Below are 23,192 nucleotides of genomic sequence, written 5' to 3'. Positions count from 1 at the left end.
GAATGACAAAATTCTCATGTCAAGATTACCTGTTCATTCATAGTTTGTATGATATCTATGGAGCCATTGAGGTATTTTTTGAGGTATGAATATTTCTCTGTTCTTTTTTTTTGTTTTAAAACCTTTATTGAGGCATAATTTATATACTGCATAATTTATCCATTTTGAATATGCAGTTCAATGAGATTTAGTATAAATGTACACAATTGTGTAACCTTACCACAATCTAGTTTTTAAACAATCCTATTACATTACTCTCAAAAGTTCCCTCCTCCCATTTACAGTTAACTCTGGCTCCCACCAGTCCCAGGAAACCTTGGATCTGCTTTCTGTCTCTATAGTTTAGCCTTTTCTAGAAATTTTAGATGGTATTACACAGTATGTCATCTTTTGTATATGGTTTCTTTATTTAGCATAATTTTTTTAGGTTCCCCCTTGTGCATGTATCTGTAGATTTTTTCTTTTTATTGTTATTATATGGACCTACCACATTCATTTGTTTGTTCACATGGTAATGGGCATTAATGGGCATTAGTATTGTTCTCAGTTTGGGGATAGTAGGAGTAAAGATATGGACATTTGTGTAAATGCTATGGACATTTGTTTCTTTAGGTGGAAATGTTTTCATTTCTATTGGGTATATACCTAGGAATTCTGGGTGTTATGGTTAAGCATATGCTGAACTTTTTAAAAACTACCGAACTGTTTTAGAAAGTGATCATACAATTTTATGTTCTACCAGCGTATACATACATTCCAATTTCTTTAAATCCTTTCCAACACATGGATATTTTTGGTTATAGCCATCCTAATAGCAAATAGCATTGTAGTTGCGATTTGCATTTCCCTGAAGGCTGATGACGTTGAGCATGTTTCCATGTGCTTACTTGCCATTCATGTATCTTCTTGGATGAAATGTCTGTTCAGTGCATTCCTCACTTTGTATCAGTTCTTTTTTAATTTCTTATTATAAGAGATGTTTGCTTTGATTCTTTAAAGAGTGAACATTTGGGGGAGGATGCATGTATAGGTAAAATAATGTGGGTTTTGTCAGATATAAGTATATTAAGATGAAAAAGCTTAGTTTTCATATCCTATAGGATGGGCATTGTAAATTTGCAGAATCTGAGGACTTTGATTTTTATTTTCAAGAACCTATCTAAGCTTCTGATATCATGAAACTGGGAAGAGTGGTAAATTTGGAAAACCATTTGATATACATTCATGAATATCCAAAATATACTTTTAATATGTGGAAAACAGTTTGTGTGAATATGATGAAAATCCCATGCAAGGAATAAGTCAGCAAACCTTGAAAACATTCTGATAAATGAAAGAAGCCAGTCACAAGAGACCACATATCATTTGATTCTATTTATATGAAATGTCCAGAATGGACAATTCAAAGAGGCAGAGATTAATGGTTCCCAGGGGCATTAAGGAGCAGAATGGGAAGTGGGTACAGTGTGTGTATGTGTGTGGTGTGTGTGTGTGTGTGTGTGTGTGTGTGTGTGTGTGTGTGTGTGTGTTAGGGGGAATGAAAACATCCAAAATAGATTGTGATGATAGTTACACAACTCCGTGAATATATTAAGAACAATAAAGTATACATTTTAGGTGGGTAAAATATGTTATATGAATTGCATCTCAACAAAGCTACTTAAAAAGAAAACAAAATAGTCAACAAAGCCAGCAAAACATTTCATCTATCTAAAGTAATCTAACAGGATTAGGAATGCCAAGGGATCCAATTTACATTACAATCCAAAGAGAACACAGCTTTAGTTCAGATGTATCATTATTGGCCACCAGCTGAACAGTCAACAATGTGAGATTGCAAAGCTTGGTCAGACATAAAAACTGTACAATCAGAAATCCTACAGCAGACCTTTCTGAGAAAAAGGCCAGGTTGATACTTTCTTTTCAATATCAATACTGGATTCACGGAGAAGAGGCTGAACAAGAACGTGGGTTATTGGTACAGGGTTGGGGGATGAAGGAAAAGGAGATGCACATGTGAAAACTTTGTCCCTTCTTTCCCCTCTGCTGCAACCCACATGGCAAAGTCCGGCCTCTTTGTTCTAATCCTACAAATTGATGCTTTGGGCATATGTCCCTTCTGTCCCTGTTCATGACACCTCTACCATGGAGCAATGAATAACATAAAGAATGGAAGTATCAAGGTTCAAGATTTTCCTAGTAGGCAACCTCTAAAAACTATTTGATAACTGATTAGGAAAAAAAAAATCATTTTGGTATTTGGGTTTTTTTTTTTTTTTTAATTTTTTTTTTATTGAAGGGTAGTTGACAACAGTATTGCATTACATTAGTTTCAGGTGTACAACACAGTGATTCAACATTTATATACATGATAATTCTAGGTACCAGGTATCACCATACCAAGTTGTTACAATATTTTGACTATATTCCTTATGCTATACATTACATCCCGGTTACTTATTTATTTTACAATTGGAAGTGTGTTTAAATATATATATATATATGTATATGTATATACATATATATATATATTTTGTGAGGGCATCTCTCATATTTATTGATCAAATAGTTGTTAACCACAATAAATTTCTGTATAGGGGGGTCAATACTCAATGCACAATCATTAATCCACCCCAAGCCTAATTTTCGTCAGTCTCCAATCTTCTGAGGCATAACAAACAAGTTCTTACATGGAGAACAAATTCTTACATAGTGAATAAGTTACATGGTGAACAGTGCAAGGGGAGTCATCACAGAAGCTTTTGGTTTTGTTCATGCATTATGAACTATACACAGTCAGTTCAAATATGAATATTCATTTGATTTTTAAACTTGATTTATATGTGGATACCACATTTCTCTATTATTATTATTTTTAATAAAATGCTAAAGTGGTAGGTAGATATGAGATAAAGGTAGAAAACAGAGTTTAGTGTTGTAAGAGAGCAAATGTAGATGATCAGGTGTGTGCCTGTAGACTATGTGTTAATCCGAGCTAGACGAGGGCAATAAACATCCATGTATGCAGAAGATTTCTCTCAGAATATGAGGGGGGAGGTTCTAAGCCTCACCTCTGCTGCTCCCCATTTTCTCACCAGATGGCCCCCTGCGACTGTGCCTGTCTTAGGTTGTTCCTCCCTTGAGGAATCTTACCCGTCTCTGGCTAACCAGTCATCTTCCAGGGCCATACAGGGAAATGTTAAGTTGGTAAGTGAGAGAGAAGCCTTATTGTTTGAAAAGGTTAGCTTTTTACTTCTTTGCATATTTATGCACTGTGGCTTCTATGCCCAGCATTTGTCTTGAGGTGTCTTTACCACTTGGAAGAATTATGATACTCGGTAAATTCGACATGCGGCACGAGTTCTATTTAAAGGTTGTGATTAGGTAGGAAGAAGAAAAGCTATAGAAGTAGCAGGCAGAAGAAAACCTGGGAAGATTGATTATTTCTTTGACATATCTTCTTGTAGAGTAACTTCAGCATGGATAGGTTTTAAACTACTAATTAAATTGTGCACACACATTAACATAATAGGAATATAGTTACCTAACCAAAGCATACCTGTAATTACCAGCCATCTCCAGTGAAACCAAGAAAACCAGTTAGGCACCTTAGGCATTTGTGAAAACTTATCTATGATATGGTGGATATTGTCCGACTGAACTTAAACAGTCTGAGAGAATTCAGATAAACTAGAACAACCCATTCCTGGGGACTGTTCATATCCCATATGTTCTTTTAACGATAAATAGTCTGTGGTTGTAAGATTTTGGAGTGCTACAATTTGCACTTCTCCTAATTCTTGGTTGAGTTCCAACAGTATAGATCCAGTCCAATTTTTGTTTTACTGTATGCACAGGCCAGCTTAGATATCTCCTTCATCATTCCCATGGCAAGTCCAGGAACTGGTGGGATGAGTGCATCTACACCTGTGACAGTGTGTGGATCTTTGTTGGAGTTTTTTTTTTTTTTTGCTGATCATCTTCTGTCATGAGTCTTCCTGAGAGTGCTGATGTTAGAAGTTCTTTTTCATATCGTATCTTAGTTAATTTTCGGGGTAGGCAAATTACGCTTTGATCCTCTGTATAAACACAAACAGACCCTTTCCCTACACTTTTATATGCCCTTTATACCCTTGTGTAGAACTCATTAGAGGTCACCACACAGGAACTGCTTTTTTTTTTTTTTTTTTTTTAATCATTAATCTACACTTACATGACGAATACTTTGTTTACTAGGCTCTCCCCTATACCAGGTCCCCCCTATATACTCCTTTACAGTCACTGTCCATCAGCCTAGCAAACTGTTGTAGAATCACTACTTGTCTTCTCTGTGTTGTACAGCCCTCCCCTTTCTCCCACCCCGCTATGGATGCTAATCTTAATACCCCTCTTTTTCTGCCCCCCCTTATCCCTCCCTACCCACCCATCCTCCCCAGTCCCTTTCCCTTTGGTACCTGTTAGTCCATTCTTGAGTTCTGTGATTCTGTTGCTGTTTTGTTCCTTCAGTTTTTCCTTTGTTCTTATATTCCACAGATGAGTGAAATCATTTGGTATTTCTCTTTCTCTGCTTGGCTTGTTTCACTGAGCATAATACCCTCCAGCTCCATCCATGTTGCTGCAAATGGTTGGATTTGCCCTTTTCTTATGGCTGAGTAGTATTATTCCATTGTGTATATGTACCACATCTTCTTTATCCATTCATCTATCGATGGACATTTAGGTTGCTTCCAATTCTTGGCTATTGTAAATAGTGCTGCAATAAACATAGGGGTACATTGGTCTTTGTCATACTTGATTGCTGCATTCTTAGGGTAAATTCCTAGGAGTGCAATTCCTGGGTCAAATGGTATGTCTGTTTTGAGCATTTTGATGTACCTCCATACTGCTTTCCACAATGGTTGAACAAGTTTACATTCCCACCAGCAGTGTAGGAGGGTTCCCCTTTCTCCACAGCCTCTCCAACATTTGTTGTTGTTTGTCTTTTGGATGGCAGCCATCCTTACTGGTGTGAGGTGATACCTCATTGAAGTTTTAATTTGCATTTCTCTGATAATTAGCGATGTGGAGCATCTTTTCATGTGTCTGTTGGCCATCTGTATTTCTTTTTTGGAGAACCGTCTGTTCAGTTCCTTTGCCCATTTTTTAATTGGGTTATTTGTTTTTTGTTTGTTGAGGTGTGTGAGCTCTTTATATATTCTGGACGTCAAGCCTTTATCGGATGTGTCATTTTCAAATATATTCTCCCATACTGTAGGGTTCCTTTTTGTTCTATTGATGGTGTCTTTTGCTGTACAGAAGCTTTTCAGCTTAATATAGTCCCACTTGTTCATTTTTGCTGTTGTTTTCCTTGCCCGGGGAGATATGTTCAAGAAGAGGTCACTCATGTTTATGTCTAAGAGGTTTGTGCCTATGTTTTCTTCCAAGAGTTTAATGGTTTCATGGCTTACATTCAGGTCTTTGATCCATTTTGAGTTTACTTTTGTATATGGGGTTAGACAATGGTCCAGTTTCATTCTCCTACATGTAGCTGTCCAGTTTTGCCAGCACCATCTGTTGAAGAGACTGTCATTTCGCCATTGTATGTCCATGGCTCCTTTATCAAATATTAATTGACCATATATGTCTGGGTTAATGTCTGGATTGTCTAGTCTGTTCCATTGGTCTGTGGCTCTATTCTTGTGCCAGTACCAAATTGTCTTGGTAACTATGGCTTTATAATAGAGCTTGAAGTTGGGGAGTGAGATTCCCCCTTACTTTATTCTTCTTTCTCAGGATTGCTTTGGCTATTCGGGGTTGTATTTGGGGTTTTAAAAGAAAATTTTAAATTTGATTCATCTGTACTGTTGGTACTTTAAGATTCTAGGCTTCCTGGGCTTTATATAATAATTGAATATATTCCTATACTTCTCTAATAGTGTTAGAAAACATTAAGTGGTATTTAGGTAATATAATATTATTTACTGTTGTGTATACTTTTCTCTCAGACCTATTTTTTAAAATGCAAGAATATATAAAAAACAAATTTTAAACTATGCTGTCTACCACTAGAAGCATTAGTCTATTGGTGTCCTTGTAATGGGAAAGGTGCTCTGGTCTGTGGTGTGGACTTTCTAGTCTTGCCTTTACCTCAGATAACAGTGGAGCTCAAGTGAGATGTAGGTCACTGGAAATTTTTTTGGAGGGGGGTGAGAATTTGAAATTTCGTGAAATGATCAAAGAAAAATATCTGACTTCTTAGGACTTAGTTACACTTCCTGTGGGTTTGTGATATTTTTATTCTGAATTATACATAATTAGAGGGTAGAGAGGGAACTGTAATCTTTTCAGAAGTTAAGACCTTTGAAGGCTTAATCTAATCCTCACTTTATCATTCTATTCATTAGACTTCTTCAAGTTACAAAAACCAGATATGTAATCAAATGTAGTTTTAAGAGCACTTATTTTAAATATACCTGGGGAAGGTAAGAGCGAATGATCAGTCTAACTTCTCTGAAGAACAGGAATGGCAGTATAGCCAGACTTCTGGTTTCCCTTCCTGTGTGGCCTCAGTTTACTGGTACCTGCTTTTGCCTGTCTAGTGTGTTCCCATTGGCTTTTGCCCCATTGCCAACTGGTGACTTCCTTGTTTAAACAACCTGAGAGATATCTGAGTGTGTCCCTCCTGACAGGCATTGGTTAACTGATTGGTCAGACGCCTTTGGAGTGAGTGCCCTTCCCTGGTCCAGGCAGCAGTGACTAGGTAGGCCAGTTACCTAGTACAGACCCTGTAGTTATAAGGAACCTCTAGAAGGGGCTTGTAGGTACAGCAGATACTGTGAGACCTCTCAGATCTGGGCAGTGCAATTAGCAGTCACTTTGCTCAGCATTACCCTTTGAAACTTCATGTCAAATAAAACTGTAATCTGCTCTCCTTATAGTTGCTTTGACATCTCTTTCTGGGGATGATGAAGTTTTGTTTTTATTTTTATTTATTTCTTAGTTATAGAAATAATGCAAGCTTAAAATTTTTAAAATGCTTTAATGAACATCCTTGCGCACACACTTTTGTTTACCTGTGTGTTTAGACTTGTAGAATAGATAGTTAGAAGTGGAAATATTGGGTCAACGTATGTTATTGTTTTCTAATATATACAGCCAAATTTCTTTCCAAAGAGGTTTGTGTAAAATAAAGCTTTTACCAACACTACATGAAATTCATTTAAAGGTCATGTGCAATGGAGAAGTTATGGACTTCAGATTCAGAAGTCAAAATATTTCAACCAAATTTTGAAATTAGTTTCAGATGATCAGGTTATATTTAATTCAATCAGTTCACTAACAGTAGAAGCCTTGGAAACATTCATTTAATAACCCCTGGTCTAGATACTAGAGAGACATAAGTCCCTGCCCTCATGGAGCTTGCATACCAGTGGTTGGAAGCAGGTTATAAACAGACAAATACAGATAAATACATAACACATATGCAATGTCATGAGCTAGAGGTGCTATAAATAAAAATAAAATTGGAAAGGATGTATAGAATGATGGTGTGGGTCGGGGACTACTGAAAGGAAGGAGCGACACACAGCAGCAATTCACCGGAGAATTCCGCTTTATTAGGGAAAGGTGCTGGGTTATATAGGAAGGGGCATGAGCTGATTGAGGTGTCACTTCTACGGGGCTGGTGGCTATTGGCTAGGTGCTGGGATTAGGGGGGCGAGGGCTGATTGGGGTTCAGGTGGTGCTGGCGGGAACCAAGGACCCGGAAGAGAAGCAGGAAGTTCGCCATCTTATGGGTGGGGGCCCTTCATTCCCCCTTTTCTCCTCTATGGGGTTGTGGACGTTGCTTTCTCTCTGACTGCTTCCTGCTGAACGGGGGCGGAGAAGGGAGTGAGGGCTTGAGGACTGGGAGGAAAGGGTTGATAGGACTCCCCACAGTAAGGATGAGTAGATGTGGACTTCTTCAGGTTGGAAATCAATGAAGGTTCCCTGTAAACATAGGTCGAGGACTTGTTGATTCCAATGGTGCCAAGAGGATACGGGTGCCAGAAGCCAGGCGTCTGCGGCCATTGTTTCCAGGAACAGTTTCCAGCGGAGAGAGGGGTCCATCTCAGCGTGTGGTGAGGAGGTTACGTGAGGGTGAGGGATCTTCTGTGGCTAAAAGCTGTTAGTTCCTGAGTAAAGGCTGGTTAAAAGTTTGATTAGAGATTTTTCCAACTTGGGATTTGATGAACTTTATTATACAGGGTAAGAAGAGACAGGCGAGAAGAATGATTATTATAGGGCCTGCAATGGGCCACAGCCAGGTGAAAAAGGGGTTTGTTAGTATTGAAGAGAATGGGTTGGAATTGGAAGCAGAGTGGAGGCTGGAGGCAAGGTCGGTGAGTTTGGTAATGTCAGTTTCTACAATGCCAGATTCGTTGATGTAATAGCAGCACTCTTCCCAAAGGAAGACGCAGGTGCCGCCCTTTTCGGCTGTAAGCAGATCTAGGGCCCGCTGGTTTTGAAGGGTGACCTTAGCTAGCGAAGTGACCTGTCTTTGGAGAGAGGCCAGGGAATCGGCAGTGGATGTCTGGGCTCCCTCAAGTTTGGCGTTGAGAACTCTAATTGCCCATAGAGAGTGACCCAAGGCTTCCCCTGAAAATCCTGCCCCAATGGCTGAGGTGGCTAGGGAAATACCGACCATAATGGGAAGGAAAGCAGCCCTTCTTGTGCGCAAGGGCAAGGGAGGTTGGAGCTCAAGGAATTCTGCCATGCTGTAAAGTGTAAGCTGTGGAATTAGGGTGACGCGAATGCAGGGTGTGCTGGAGTTGGGAGGCAGTGAGTTGAAAAGACTGCCATTACACCAAAAGAAGTGTCCCGGTTGCGTAAAAGTCTTAGAGCCAGAGGTAGGGGTGTAGATAGAGAGACAGTGAAGTGTGCTGGAGGGGGAGGGGTTGGGCCTACACAGTGGTGGATGGTGAGATTGTTTGCGTATTCTGGTTCCCATAGGGGTATGTCTGCCAGGGGACAGAAGGGTTGTCCTTCTGCATGAAACGAGTAATTGGAAATGTTAAGGGGCACGGCGGCTAGCAGTGGGCGCTGTAGTGATGCGCACAAGAAACAATTGGCGGTGTTAAGGGTGTGGTTGCAAAAGATGGTGGTGTCCTGAATAAGCTGTAACCAAGAGTAGGAGGAATTGGAAGAGGGGCGGGGATAAGAAGATGAAGAGGCACCGTCAAGAGTTTGGATAATGACTTTCTCGGAATGTCCGATATCTGATGCAACTTGAGAGATCTGGGAATGAGAGGGAACATACTCTCGAGAAATATGAAGGGTACCATGGGGGGTTGAGGACCCCCCGTAGTAAACTGAGGCTGTGACTCCAGCAGCCCATCGAGAGTCCCAGGGATCTGGGATTGATAAGGAGAATGAGCTGTTGGGATATTTTATGAAATGGTTGGAGGAGTAATACTGTGGGTATCGGGAGTTACCCATGTAGTGAATGGCGCAAGACCAGTAGGGACATCACCCTTAGGTGTCTGGCCATTGCCTGCAATAGGCTTGTTTTTGGTCATAGAGGAAGCAGAGGTAGGGAGAATAAAGGTAGCTGCTAGTGAACACTTCGGTGGAGGGAGGAAAGTGGAGGTATAAAGCCTCGGAGCAGCCTTTCAGAGGGCAGTCTGATGTGGCAATGAGGGCAGTAATTTTTGTTTGATGCTCTGTGTAAGTCTGTCTGACTTTGAATCACCATACAAAGGAGGCTGGGGTGGCGGGGAAGACCATAGGAATGAGGAAAAAAAGTGAGAGAGCAGTAAAGGAGGAAAAAATCATGATTCGGGTATGGATGGCAAAGGGGGTGAACGGAAGATGTGGAGTTTCAAGGGATCAGAGGGATGAGGCATGGTAGAGAAGACAGCATCTTGGGCTGTGTCCGAAGGACTCTGGGTTGTGACTGATGGGTCTTGGGTGTCCAGAGAAGGTGGGTCCTGGGTGTTTGGTTTCAACCTGGAGATATGAATCCAAGGGGTGACAGAGTTATCAGGCAGTGAGAGCTTGACGGCCGAGGGGGTGCAGAGAATAACTAGTTGTGGACCTTCCCATTTTGGGGTGAGAGAGGGCCGATCCTCTGGCAGCTTATAAAACACTAGTTGGCCGGGCTGCAAGACAGGAGGGTTTTGGGAGGCGGATGGATCAGGAAGGAGCCAATCCTGATATTTCCACAATTCGGTGCGGAGGAGAGAGAGTAGCGGAAGGGCCATATTGGGAGGAATTGGTCCTTTGTGGGAAGGGAGCCCTGGGGTAGAATTAGGCGGCCGTACATGATCTCAAAGGGTGACAAGAAGGAAGGTTTCTTTGGGAGGGCCCGAATGCAGAGTAGAGCTAAGGGAAGTAAGCAAACCCAGTCAAGGTGTAGTTCTAGAGATAGTTTGGTCAGGATGTCTTTTAAAGTCCTATCGGCTCTTTCTACTTTTCCCGAAGCCTGTGGTCGATAAGGACAGTGTAGATGCCAGGGGAGTGAGAGTGACTTGGAGAGGTTCTGAATGATTTGAGCAGTGAACTCGGGACCGTTATCTGATTGGAGGGAAGTGGGCATCCCGAACCTAGGAAAGATCTGGGTGAGGAGCATAGAGGCAACCGCGGACGCTCGTTTGTTAGTGGTGGGGAAAGCTTCGACCCATCCTGAAAATGTATCTACTAACACAAGTAGGTATCTGATACGCCATACAGGGGGCATGTTAGTGAAGTCTATTTGCCAATCTGCGGCGGGGACATTACCCCTTGCTTGATGAGCCAGGAAAGGTCGGGCCTTGAGGGGGGTATTAGGGTTAGTGCGTTGGCAGATGGTGCACCTGCGGGGTGATTTGGTTAAGTAGGGTTTTGTCTTCAGGAGAGAGAGAAAAAAAGGATTGTAAAAAATGGATCAAGGATTGGGGGCTAGGATGGAACAGATCGTGTAAGAAGCAGAAGAGGGACTCTTTGTCCTGGGAACAGAGGGTGTCTTGTGATAAGGCTAAAACTGCAAGGGCAGACGGATCGTTGTCTGGTGCTTCCTCTGATAGGGCAATCAACCGGGCTACTCTGTCAGCTTTGTTGTTACCTCTTGTAATGGGGGAGTCATCCTTTTGATGTGATTTGCAGTGGACTATGCCCAGTAAGTGTGGGAGTTGTGAAGCCTCTAGAAGTTTAGTAATTAAGGCTGAATTAGTGATGGAATTTCCTTTTGTGGTGAGGAGGCCTCATTCTTTCCATACTGCCGCATAAGACAAGAGAATGTGGAATACGTATTTGGAGTCAGTGTACAGTGTGAGAGACATGTCCTGGGCCAGAGTGCAAACTCTGGTGGCTGCAATGAGTTCGGCCTGTTGATTGGTTGTACCGGCAGGTAGGGCTCATGCCTCGATGATGTCTTCTAGGGAGACTACTGCGTATCCTGCATAATTGGTGCCCTCATGTTTAAAGGAGGACCCATCAGTCAACCAGATGAGGTCGGAGTGTGAGAGGGCTCCTTCGGAGATCGTGGAGTGGCATGGAAGGAAGTTGTGAAGGGCTCCCAGACAATCATGCGAGGGAGTATGAGGAGAGTAGGGTAGAGGAAGAAGAGTGGCCGGATTCAGGGGCTGGCAGGGGAGGAAAGAAATGTCTGGGTTTTGGAGGAAAGAGGACAGTAAGGTCAGGAGTCTGGAGGGAGAGAAAGTCTGTAAACTTTTGTAGGTTAAGAGATCCTTTAGGTGATGTGGGGACAGAATGGTAAGGGGTGCCCCAAATGTCAGTTTATGAGCTTCCTTCTGCAAGAGCTGTCCAGCGGCTAATGCCCGTAGGCATGGGGCCCATCCCCGAACTGTGGGGTCTAATTGCTTGGAAAGATAAGCTACTGGGGCAAAGGATGGGCCATAATGTTGGCCTAGGACCCCTAGAGCTTGACTGGACCTCTCATGAATGTATAATGAGAAGGGCTTCGACAAATCAGGAAGATGGAGAGCTGGCGCTTCCACAAGGGCTTGACGGAGCTTAATGAAGGAGTGTCGGGGTGAGGAGGAAAATGGTTCTTCAGGGGAGCCCTTGCTGAGGTCGTATAGAGGTCTTGCCAACAGGGAGAAGTTAGGGATCCACGTTCTAAAATACCCAGCCAGGCCTAGAAAGGAAAGGATTTCTGTCTTGGTTTTGGGAATGGGCAGGTCAGAGAGGAGCCGTTTTCTGCCTAAGGTAATGGACTTTCTTTGTTGAGATAGAAGGAATCTGAGGTAAGTGACAGAAGGGGAAGAGATTTGAGCTTTGACGGGGGATACCCGGTAACCTCTGGAAGCTAGAAGGTTAAGTAGGGAGCCAGTGTCAAGTTGAGACTGTTCCCACGAGGGAGTGCAGAGTAGAAGATCATCCGCGTATTGTAATAAGGTGGACTTGGAGTGATCATGATGAAACTGTTTGAGGTCCTGAGCTAGGACCTGTCCAAAAATATGGGGACTATCTCGGAAGCCTTGTGGCAAAACTGTCCAAGTGAGTTGTTCAGAATGTCTTGTGTATCGGTCCGTCCAGGTAAAGGCGAAAAAATCTTGGGAGGAGGGGTCCAGAGGGATACAAAAAAATGCAACCTTGAGATCTAGGACTGAGAAGTGGGAGGCCGAGGCAGGGATCTGCGATAAAAGGGTGTATGGATTTGGAACTAAGGGATGGATAGGGACGATGGCCATGTTGACGAGGCGAAGGTCTTGGATGAGGTGGAAAGATCCGTTGGTTTTTTTAACAGCTAATATGGGGGTATTAAACGGGGAGTGAGTGGATCTGAGGTAATTTTTGTTTAAAAGATCTTGAATGATGGGTTGGAGGCCTATGAGGGCTGAAGTGGTTAGGGGGTATTGGGCCTGACAGATATACTGAGAGGGGTCACGTAATTTGATAGAGGCAGGAGGACATAGAGCCACGGAGGGGCTTGTAATGTCCCAAACTTTGGGATTTACAGGGTGTATGAGGGTGGAACTGGAGCTTTCACTGGGTAGAGGGGGGTCGTCGGCTATGAGGGCCACCAGAAAGGGAGTACTGGGGGCTGTGGGAGTGGATATAGTTATGGAAACATGGAGGAGAGAAAGGATGTCCCGTCCTAGTAAAGGGATGGGACACTGGGGCATAACCAGGAAGGAGTGGGAGAAAGGTATGGGATTGTCTTGGATTGTGCATAAAAGGGGGGGGTTTCAATGGGAAAATCTGTTTACCTCCTACCCCGACTATAGGAGTAATGGCAGGCGTGGTAGGGCCCCGGTATTCTCACAAGACTGAGAAGGTGGCTCCTGTATCTAGGAGGAAGGAGATGGTGCGACTGTCTACTATTAAGGTAACCCTGGGCTCCTGTTTGGTGATGGAAATGGTCGGGCGAGAAGCCCCCGGGCCCCGTCAATCTTCTTCTGCCAGCCCCACTACGGCGGGCTTAGGATGGGGGTTGTTTGTCCAGCCTCCCCATCGGGTAGCTGATCAATCAGACCCCCAGTGGCCCTTTTTGTGGCATCTGGGGCATGGGGTGGTAGGAGATCTGGGGGAGGGGCACGCCCTTGACCAATGTCCTTCTTTTCTGCACTTGAAACAAGCTCCAGTGGGGGGGGGCTTCTTTGCGGAGGGGCGCCCAGGTTGTGGTTTTATCAGCTGGGCCAACATTTGGAAATTGGCCTGATCAGCCTTTTGCTTAGGGCGTTCTTTCTCCTCCTCCTGGTTATGGAAGACTTTAAAGGCCACTGTTAGGATCTCAGTCTGTGGGGTAGCGGGGCCGTGTTCTAACTTTTTGAGTTTAGCTTTAATGTCGGGGTAGCTTTGAGCTAGGAAGTATGTCATAAGGACATGTCTCCCATCAGGCGTTTCTGGGTCTAGGCTGGTATACTGTAATAGGGCTTGAGTGAGTCTGTCTAAGAACTCGGAGGGAGTTTTCTCCCTCCTTTGAATTATGTCTTGGAGCTTTTGTAAATTGACTACTTTATGAGCTGCCTTTTTCAGACCTGCTATTAAGCAGCAGGCGAAGATATCTCGAGAGCGGAGACCCACGGCGGTGTTATAATCCCAGTGTGGGTCTTGTGTGGGGACAGCGGTGGGGCCAGGGGGATAGGTGGGGTCAGTCCTGTGGATTTCGGTAGCATGCATTTGGGCGAAGTCCCAAACTCATCTACGCTCTTCAGGAAGGAGGGTATTGGCCAGGAGCCTGGAAATGTCATGATGTGTGAGGCTGTATGACTGGAGGGTCCATTGAAACTCCCTGATATATGTTGTGGAATCAGTGGAAAAGGAACCTAGGCGTTTCTCAAGTTGGGCTAAATCTCCTAAGGAGAAAGGGACGTGAACGCGCACGATGCCTTTGGATCCTGCTACCTCCCGGAGGGGGGCAATAATTTTGGGAGGCCCTCGGGACCGAGTCTGAGGGGGACTGAAGGGTTCTGGCTCAGTCTGTGTGGGAGAAACAGGTGATGGGGGCAAAGATGGTGGAGGCTCCTGGGACTTAGTTAGAGGCAGGCTGAAAGGCTCAGGCTCAATCTGCGGGGGGGGGAAGGTGAGGGGGACGAAGTCGGAGGGGGTGAGGTTGGGGAGGAGATGGTGGTGGAGGAAGGGGGAGGGGCTGTTGTAGGAGAGGAGGGGGAAGGGAGTGTACGGGAGGCTTCTGCGGGGGAGGAGGTGGCCGCGCCGGTGACGGTGGAAGAGGGCGGAGGGGTTTTAGGAGGGGGAGGGGCTGAAGGGGGAAGCCTGTATGGCGGAGGTTTGTCGGCTGGGTCAAAAGTAATCGAAGAGGTACTGGGAGTATGTGGAGGGGAGGGAGACGGCTTGCAGGCTCGGAGAACTTGGGGCGGGGAACAGGTGGTGCAGAGACTGGGATTTTGAGCTAGGAGGCGGAAAGCTTCGGTATAGGGAATCTCCTTCCATTTTTTCAGGCGCTGGCAGAAGTTAAAGAGATCGCGAGTGATGTTAGGATCAAGAGTTCCCCCTGCGGGCCATTGGTTGTTATTGTCTAGGGGCTATGTCGGCCAATCTTGGGAGCAGTATTTGCGGAGAAGTTTTGGTTTTATATCAGGCGTCAGGGAGAGGGTGGCTAGATGCTTGAGCAGGCATTCAAGAGGTGAACTTTCAGGGAGGGATGAGGAGGCTCCCATGGCTAAAGGACAGAGAAGGAGACAAACAGGGGAAGACGAACGGAGATCCTCGGACTGGGAGCAGAGCGCAAAGAGACAAAGGGCGTCCCCATGATCCTTGGTGGTCTGCGGAAACTCGTATACGAGTCGGTTTCTTAGGAAGTGTGGGTCGTCACCCAGACTTCTCTAAGAAGGCAGAGTGCCGGAGTCACGAGGAACCTAGTACTAGGAATTTTCGGCGGAAGGAACGGAAGGAGGAGGGGAGGGGAAGGGAGCGTTCTCATCCACAAAGGAGTCACCTCGTTTATGGCTGTTGGAGGAGGGGCCTGAGGGTCCGCCGCAGCCATGAAGGCCTAAGGCAGGGAGAGTTCCCTCCTCGTCCCTGAGCGTCAGGGCCTTGCCGGACGATCACAGTCAATGGCACTGCGATAGCTCAGGGAAGAGCGGCCCACTCCGGGGAAAACTTACCCAAAGGCCAAAGAGGAGTGGTGAGTGTGATGAGCCAGCACCGGAAAAAGAGGACGAGGGCAAGCTGCTGCTGGTGTCAGGGGAAGACGGGGCCCAGTTGGGGTGTCCCATCTCCCGGGTTTCGGCACCAATGAAAGGAAGGGAGCGACACACAGCAGCAATTCACCAGAGAATTCCGCTTTATTAGGGAAAGGTGCTGGGTTATATAGGAAGGGGCATGGGGTGATTGTGGTGTCACTTCTACGGGGCTGGTGGCTATTGGCTAGGTGCTGGGATTAGGGAGGGGGGCGGGGGGTGATGGGCTTCAGGTGGCGCCGGCGGTAACCGAGGACCCAGAAGAGAAGCAGGAAGTTCGCCGTCTTATCGGTGGGGGCCCTTCAACTACTATTTTAGGTAAGGTGTTCACTATAAACCTTTCTAATAAGAAGATATTTGAGCAGATTCCTAACTTACCGGAGGGAGGAAGAGTATCACATTAGTATCAGGAGGAAGAACAGTTCAGACCAAAGGAATAACAAAAGCGAACCTGAAATCAATACATATTAAGTGAATTTAAGGAATTGCAAGAATCCAGCATGTTGAACCTTACTGAAGGAGGACTGTTGAGGTAGAATCTTAGATATAAGAGCTTGCAGAGCCTTGTGGGTATAGTAAGGACTTCGGAATTTATTTTAGTGGGATGGCAAGCCAGTGGAGATTTTTCAGCCATGAGTGATATGCTCTGATTTGCATTCATAAAGGCTCGCTCTGTTGTGTGGAGAACAGATAAAAGGGAGGCATTCTGACACAAATAACTGGTCAAAGTATTTTTCTCTTGAGAAAATAACATCTAGCTTCTAAAAGTAGTTAAGTGTCCTTGTTTATGACATGAATGATGACTACTTTGATTTTATATTTTCAGAGTGACTCATAAAAGTAGTCACATTATTTATAATCACAGTCATAATTACACTGACAAGGTGAAAAGCAGAGCTGAAGTACTGTTCACAGAATTTGACCAACTACTCCTGAGATTGTAAGAGACTTTTGATTTTAACGTTGATTAAAATCACAAGATGATTTTTTGATTCTGTGGATAACTTAACTAGGAATGTAGTCATTTTCATAATGTTAACCCAAATGGGTATGCTTATCTATACCATTTACTTTTTATGAACAGTTAAGAAGCTAATGAAAGTAATATTTAGACAGACCTATTAGTTCTACCAAAATATTTTTCATACTTATTTGTTTTTTCTTATTAAAGAAACCATCTTTCTGCTTCTTTCTTGTTATGACTTACACAGAAACACTGTTTAAGGAAAGGATAAAATGAATACAAAGCATTAAGCTGCAGCACGTCAGTAGTAGTCAACCACAACTGAAATGTCTAAGGCATCACCATTTTTTATTGGGACACAAATATTTCTGTTTCACAGATTTTCTCCACCCAGTCAGAAATGAAGCCTCGCCTCATTTCTCCTTTTACTCAATGAAATGCACTTAACAGACATTTGGAATCTGGGGTTTCATGTAGTGACCCTCAGTGAAATAAGTGAATAGTCTTTTTAGTCCCCAATGAAGAGGGTAACCATATAATTTATCACCTAAACAAAGACACTTTTGAGAGTGAAAGGAGGTGATTCTAGTTATTACATTGGAATAATCAACATAAATTGGACTGCCAAGGCAAACTGTAACAAATGGTCACCCTGACAGTGAAATGCAATCTACTTTATAATTCGCTTCACTTAATTTGATTTTGTGTAGTTCGTGGACGTCCTTGCTCAGGAGAATTCCAAGAAGTGTTCATAGAAAACAGAATCACTTCCTGGCTCCAGAAAGGAATTAAGTCGAGCAGGGTCAGTGGCATTGTGGAGAGGCATGTTCTGCTCAGAACGCTGTCATTTTTTATGCTAGGAAGTACAGTGCCAGACTTTCTCTACCAAATGTTGGTATTGCAGAGTAGTCTGAGGCAAAGAATCATGAGACTTTTCTCGCTGCAGTATATTTAAATGATAATTCCTCTTCAAGTCTAGAGACTATATTGTAAAATGCCAAGACAGCTTATTAAAAATAACTTTCTGGTATTAGCAAAAAAGAGAAAATTCCACTGAATTATTAGAAATTAAACATTTTTAAGCTTGTTGATTTTAAATGTGGTATTGAAGATACAGAAATCAATATTAGCCTATCACAGATGGTTGAATCATATTATATTCCAGGAAATGATGAGGCTTTATAGGAAGAAAAACAGAACTAAATTGAGTTTTCCCCAGTAAAACTAAAAGTGATGCTTGTTTAATAACTTCTTTTTTTAACGATTGATGCAGTAGCTCTGAATAATTGAAACCTAATGTGTCTAGATAGCTCCCTTTGAAAACCATGCACTGATTTATGACATTTTTGGTAGTTTGGGAATTAGGAATGTATTCTGTGCAAAAAGGAAGGACAGAATGAGAAAGAAACTTGTGTCCAGGACCCTGATAAAGACTACCAAATAGAATGTTATAGCTCATGGAAGCTGATTGTTTTATTTTATAGTTCTCAAATGGGAGCCAGGGAGGTGATCACTTTAGAGGACAGGAAGACATTTGAATACAGAGCCTTAGCTCTTGCTCACTTGAACAGAAGGCTGTCAGAAATCTCCAATGCCCTTTAGCCTGGTTTAATTTGAACCCTAAATTTGTCCAAATCAAAAAGGCATGGCACATCTTTGTTTAGTACTTAGGGTCTGACCAATGTTATTTTTTAATAGAAGAGAGGTTGAGTGTGAAATTAAGTGTCCCAAGGTCTGTCCAATCATTCAGTTACCACTAAATTGGAAGCATTTGTGAAAAATCATCAGTTTTCCTTTGATATCTACTTGAGAAATTATTAATATATTCCGGACACTCTTACCCTCTTCTTGCTGAAGAATGATAATTCTTTCTTACTAAAGAATTATAGATTGGTAGGTAAGCCATGCCTTTTTGGAAATCTTTCTTTTATGGAGTTATAGGTGATTATTTATCACACTACTCTGTATCAGAGAACAGAAATAGAATTACTAATAAAAACTGTATGCCTTAGTAATAAGTATTTCTTTCTAACCATCAGAGAGATAGTCACCTTAAGTTTGTATTTAGAAATGTTGATCTTGATTTGGAAAGTCAGAATTATTTATTAACCAAGTGAACAATGTAGGGAGGTTTCCAGAGGCATTTCAGTAAATACAGTGGGTGGACTTTCATCTAGGAGGGTGTGACAGTTACTGGAAGTCACTAGACTTTGTAGACTGAACTGCTTTTTCCAATAATGGTAACAGCTTTCATTGTGGGTCTCTCCCCACCCCCATCTGTGATTTCTCTGGTTCACTCTCTACCTTAGTTTACCTGTCTATGGAATAGGATTCTTCTTTAGATGTGAACATCCTCTCTATTTATTAATTCATGCATAGTCATTGTAGTGATCATGAAGACAAACTATGCATTTAGACTGCCTTGCTTGGAAACCCAGCTTTGCCACTTATTTTGTTACACTGCCTAATTTCTTAATTCTCTAAACTTAATTTTCCTCATCTGTAAAGTAGAAATTATAATAATACATACTCCATAGAGTTTTCTTGATGATTACAGGAAATAATGGATAAGATTTGGTTAGCACAGTGCTTGGCACCTAAGTAAGTATGTGTTCAGTAAATATCAGACAGTGGTAGTAGTAGCCATTAAGGTTGAATCATTACTTGTTGAGTGCTTGGAGTATTTATTATGTACTAGACACTGTGTGAGATTCTGAGGTTATAAATATTAAAAGACAGAGATAGTTCTTTCCCTCTGCAGTTTACCGGCTGTTGGACAGACCACAAAAGCAACGAAGAAATACAGTATGACAGGAAAATCACCACGGTGGAGGCTGCCAGAAGTCCTGGAGTTTAGGAGGAAGAGCATTTGGTTGGCCCGAGGAGCTGAGCTATAGTAGAGATAACTTCTGGGTTAACGTTTGAGATGGAAAGGAGATCTACAGCCACCTCCTTAATCATAAAATATACAGGCTTTGTATAATTTAGGAAAACATAGATAATACTGGAACATAAAAAGTTAAAAAGATAAGTCCCCTTTTCTCTCATTCAAGTCACAGTTCCAGAGGAATATCTGTATGTATCTTAATCTGTATATCATAGTAAGAAATTGAAAGGATTAGAAAAACACTTGAGTTTTTCTTTGAATATTCCATAAAGAAAAAATATATACATGACATCTATCTATAAGGATTTTTGTTTCCCAGTGTGTATGTTATGCAGGTATACCTATGTTTTACTAAATACTTGCATACCTATACTAGGTAGGTATTTGAAAACATGGCAATTCCAGAATTGTTTATTTTATAAGTCCTAAATAATAAGTAACAGTTCTAAGAGTAACATACACAAAGATTCCATGGGCATATTATTATTGGGCATAATGATATGTGACCTAGTCAAAACCATTTATAGAAAATGAAAGGCATAATCACAAAAATGAATATTAAATAATAATCTCATTATTTTATATTCTTCATCAACTCACCATATCTAAAGGAGTTATTAGAACTATCATGTCCTGTCTAGATAGTCCATGGACTGAAATAACTGGGGTGCTTAGGTAGAAAACCCATTGGCTTAACTCCCTTAGGAAAAAGCTCTGCAGCAGGGAGCCTGGCGGATGCTCTGGTGTGGTGGCTCCATCCTCCTCCACATGTTACTTTTCTCTAAAAGACAGTAGTCTTGTTAGTCAGTTTCTAACTTTGATTCTTTTCACTAAGCTCCTTTTCTCATCTTGATCTGGCTTTGGGACTTGACTCCTCAGTTCTGCCATGAGCCTCCCCTGCCTCCCCAGTGCAGATAGGTATGTGAAGTGTTCTTTTGGAGTCTGATATTTTCTAGCAGGAAGCACATCACCCTGTACTGGCTAGTGAATTAGTACATTAGCTATCATTGCTGCTGAATTATAGCTCTTAGTAGTATAATTTTATGAAATTGTGAACTCCAAGTAAAAATATAGAGAAACTTTTGTACACTTCTTTGAACTAAATATTGATTTTTATTTTTTTCTCTTCTCACAGTAATGTAAGTCTGTCAAATATTTTGAAAAGACATATATGTATAATTATCTCAGTAGGAAGGTAAAAAGAGTGTCTTAAAATATCTTTTTAACTAAGCTTAAGGAGCATGCCAGAAAGATTCAAGAATATTTCAACCTGAATAATTACTTAATAATTAAGGAACAGATAGCTCTTTTATTTTTGTGCAATTTCAGTTAACCTTGTTTAAACCTAACATTGACCACTGTTTTTCTCTTAAAATCTTTGGAGCAAGAATTTCATGCAGGGAGCAGATGTGTTTAAGGTATTGACTTAATTAGTTATAGATGCTATTACATTTTTATAATATTTCTTGGTATAAAAGTTTGTATTTTTAGATGTCCAAGGGAATTAAGGGGTAGCATGATATAGTGGGAGTGTTATACAGAATAAGATGACAGATTCAATTCTAGTTCTGTTCCTTACAAGCTGTGTGTCCTTGGGAAAATTATTGACCTCTCTCTGAGGTTTTCTTTTTTTAATATCTTTATTTTCAGGGTTCTTTTAAAGACCAAATAAGGCAGATAAATATATAGATAAAGAGATTGTAAATTTTATCATACTTAACCAATTTTCTATTTGGCTTCCCAAGAGTTTAGCAGAAAGCAGAGTTTAAACATTTTAGATTATCAAATTTTTTTGGTCATTGTTGAAATAATTTGATTGTACTGCTAGGTTAAAGTGTAATTCCATATTTTGTGAATCCTGAAGTTGGAAGAAACAGTTTTAAAACTTTCCACTTAAGTACTCAAATTCTGGCTACTGTATCTTTGGGACCTTGAACTGCTTTCCCCTGCACGCTGTTACCTGTTGACAAGATATTCCATTTACAGTTCTTTCTGATGTTTGTTCCTCATTATATCTGTAGCAGGAGTCAGTATACTTTTTCTGTGAAAGGCCAGATAGTACATGGTTTTGGCTTTACAGACCATTCTCTCTCTGACAAAACTATTCAACTCTGGTATTATAGCATGAAAGCAACTATCAGTGATGCATAAAATGAATTTTCCAATAAAACTTTAATTACAAAAACAGTTATTGGACTAGATTTGGCCCATGGGCCATAGTTTGTTAATCCCTGGTCTATATTATCTACTTCCATTCTTTTAACTTAGAAATCAGTAGAAACTACTAAACTTATATCTAGTCCTGGCCAATAGTTTAAATAGAACAGAAGAATTGGCCTGAAAGCCATGGGTTCTTCAGTTATATATTGGTTGAGGCAGTGGACACTGGGAGAGAAACTGTTGCGCTGCTACTCTAAGATCTTTGCTGAATTACTAGAAGCCACATGGGTACACCTGGACAGTGAAGGTATTTGTTTTGACCTGGATGGGGAAGAGCTATTTTACTAGAAGAATCCTGCAGAGCAAGCAGCCACAATGCATATAACAGGGTACAATTAATTTCATTGCCCAAATAATTCCTTCTTAATACAAAAGGAATAGACCTTTAGTGGGGAAAATTCTGTATCAGATATTACCCATGTTATGTATAGCTCCTCTTAAAAGCCCAACATTAGAACTCCGGTTATGCTTTGGGTGTTATTTTAGCTCAGTCTTCTTGTGCTGGACCAAACCAATAGTATAGAGAAGAAGGATCTAATAACCTAGAAGATGTTTTTTTTCTTTTTTAAGTAATTTAATTCCTCAATTCATTTATTGTGTTATGGACAATATTCAAATGTTACTTAATTATTATGAGGGATATCTATGAGTGTAATAGTGTTTTACTTAGACACAAGCACTAATTATTCCCATATTTAAAGTATTGATTTTGAAAATAAAGTATAGGTTTGCAGTTCTATAGAATTGGAAAATGTTTGTTGAAAGAAACATTAATTGCAAATCCTTCATTTAAGAAAAAGGGTCTCCCCAGTTTTTTCCTGCAAAGTGATGCTCCATGAGAATCTGCATAATTCATGCTAGCAGAACTAATAAGATTTTGAAATCGATCATTCTTGTAGTTGTGATTCAAATAAAAATCTGAGTGAAAATAATTAAATTTCTTTCATTATTATTGATATTTTCTTTCAGAAGAGTAAATTGTCTGATGAAAGTTACATATTCGGGGTATGATGAGTAGCAAGTCATTAACTTTAGGCTTCTGCATATGGGCACCTAGGAACTAAAGAGATTTTCTACTTTTCTTATTATACAAATAAATTCTCCCTGACCACTATGCCATACCTGGTTTCAATATGCAGCCCGAGCAGGATGTGATAAACACCACTTGGCACACCGCTGCATCTCTTGGTATACTGATACTTTCAAGGAACATTTCTGGAGTCTGGATTTCAATTTTACATACATCAAGAAGTAAATGACTATTTAATCTTGTACTATAACATGAAGAGAAGCAAGTAACATAGAACAGAATGGAGTTTAGTAGGATGGAAAGCCAAACTGACAGATTTTCTGTTTGAGATGAAACTATAAGCAGTAAGCTTTACAGAAGCATGGAATATGATAATAGAAGAGGAAATGAATGAAAGAATTAGAATTTGGTGTATGTATGGGAAAGAAAGGTAACCGTTAATGGATTTCTGGTGCCATCCTTGGGGGGGTTATGTAAATCAAGCCTATA

The 23,192-nt window shown here is 41.6% G+C and overlaps 1 protein-coding gene across 9 annotated transcripts in view; it reads left to right on the top strand.

Moving 5' to 3' along the window:
* Positions 1-23,192, top strand: part of IMMP2L (inner mitochondrial membrane peptidase subunit 2) — a 998,090-nt gene that overhangs the window by 664,575 nt on the left and 310,323 nt on the right. The window lies entirely within an intron of this gene.

Source organism: Manis pentadactyla, chromosome 7 (genome assembly GCF_030020395.1).
Source record: "Manis pentadactyla isolate mManPen7 chromosome 7, mManPen7.hap1, whole genome shotgun sequence".
Classification (NCBI taxonomy): domain Eukaryota; kingdom Metazoa; phylum Chordata; class Mammalia; order Pholidota; family Manidae; genus Manis; species Manis pentadactyla.
Note: the sequence above shows the minus strand (reverse complement) of the source record. Positions and strands in the feature narration are given on the sequence as shown.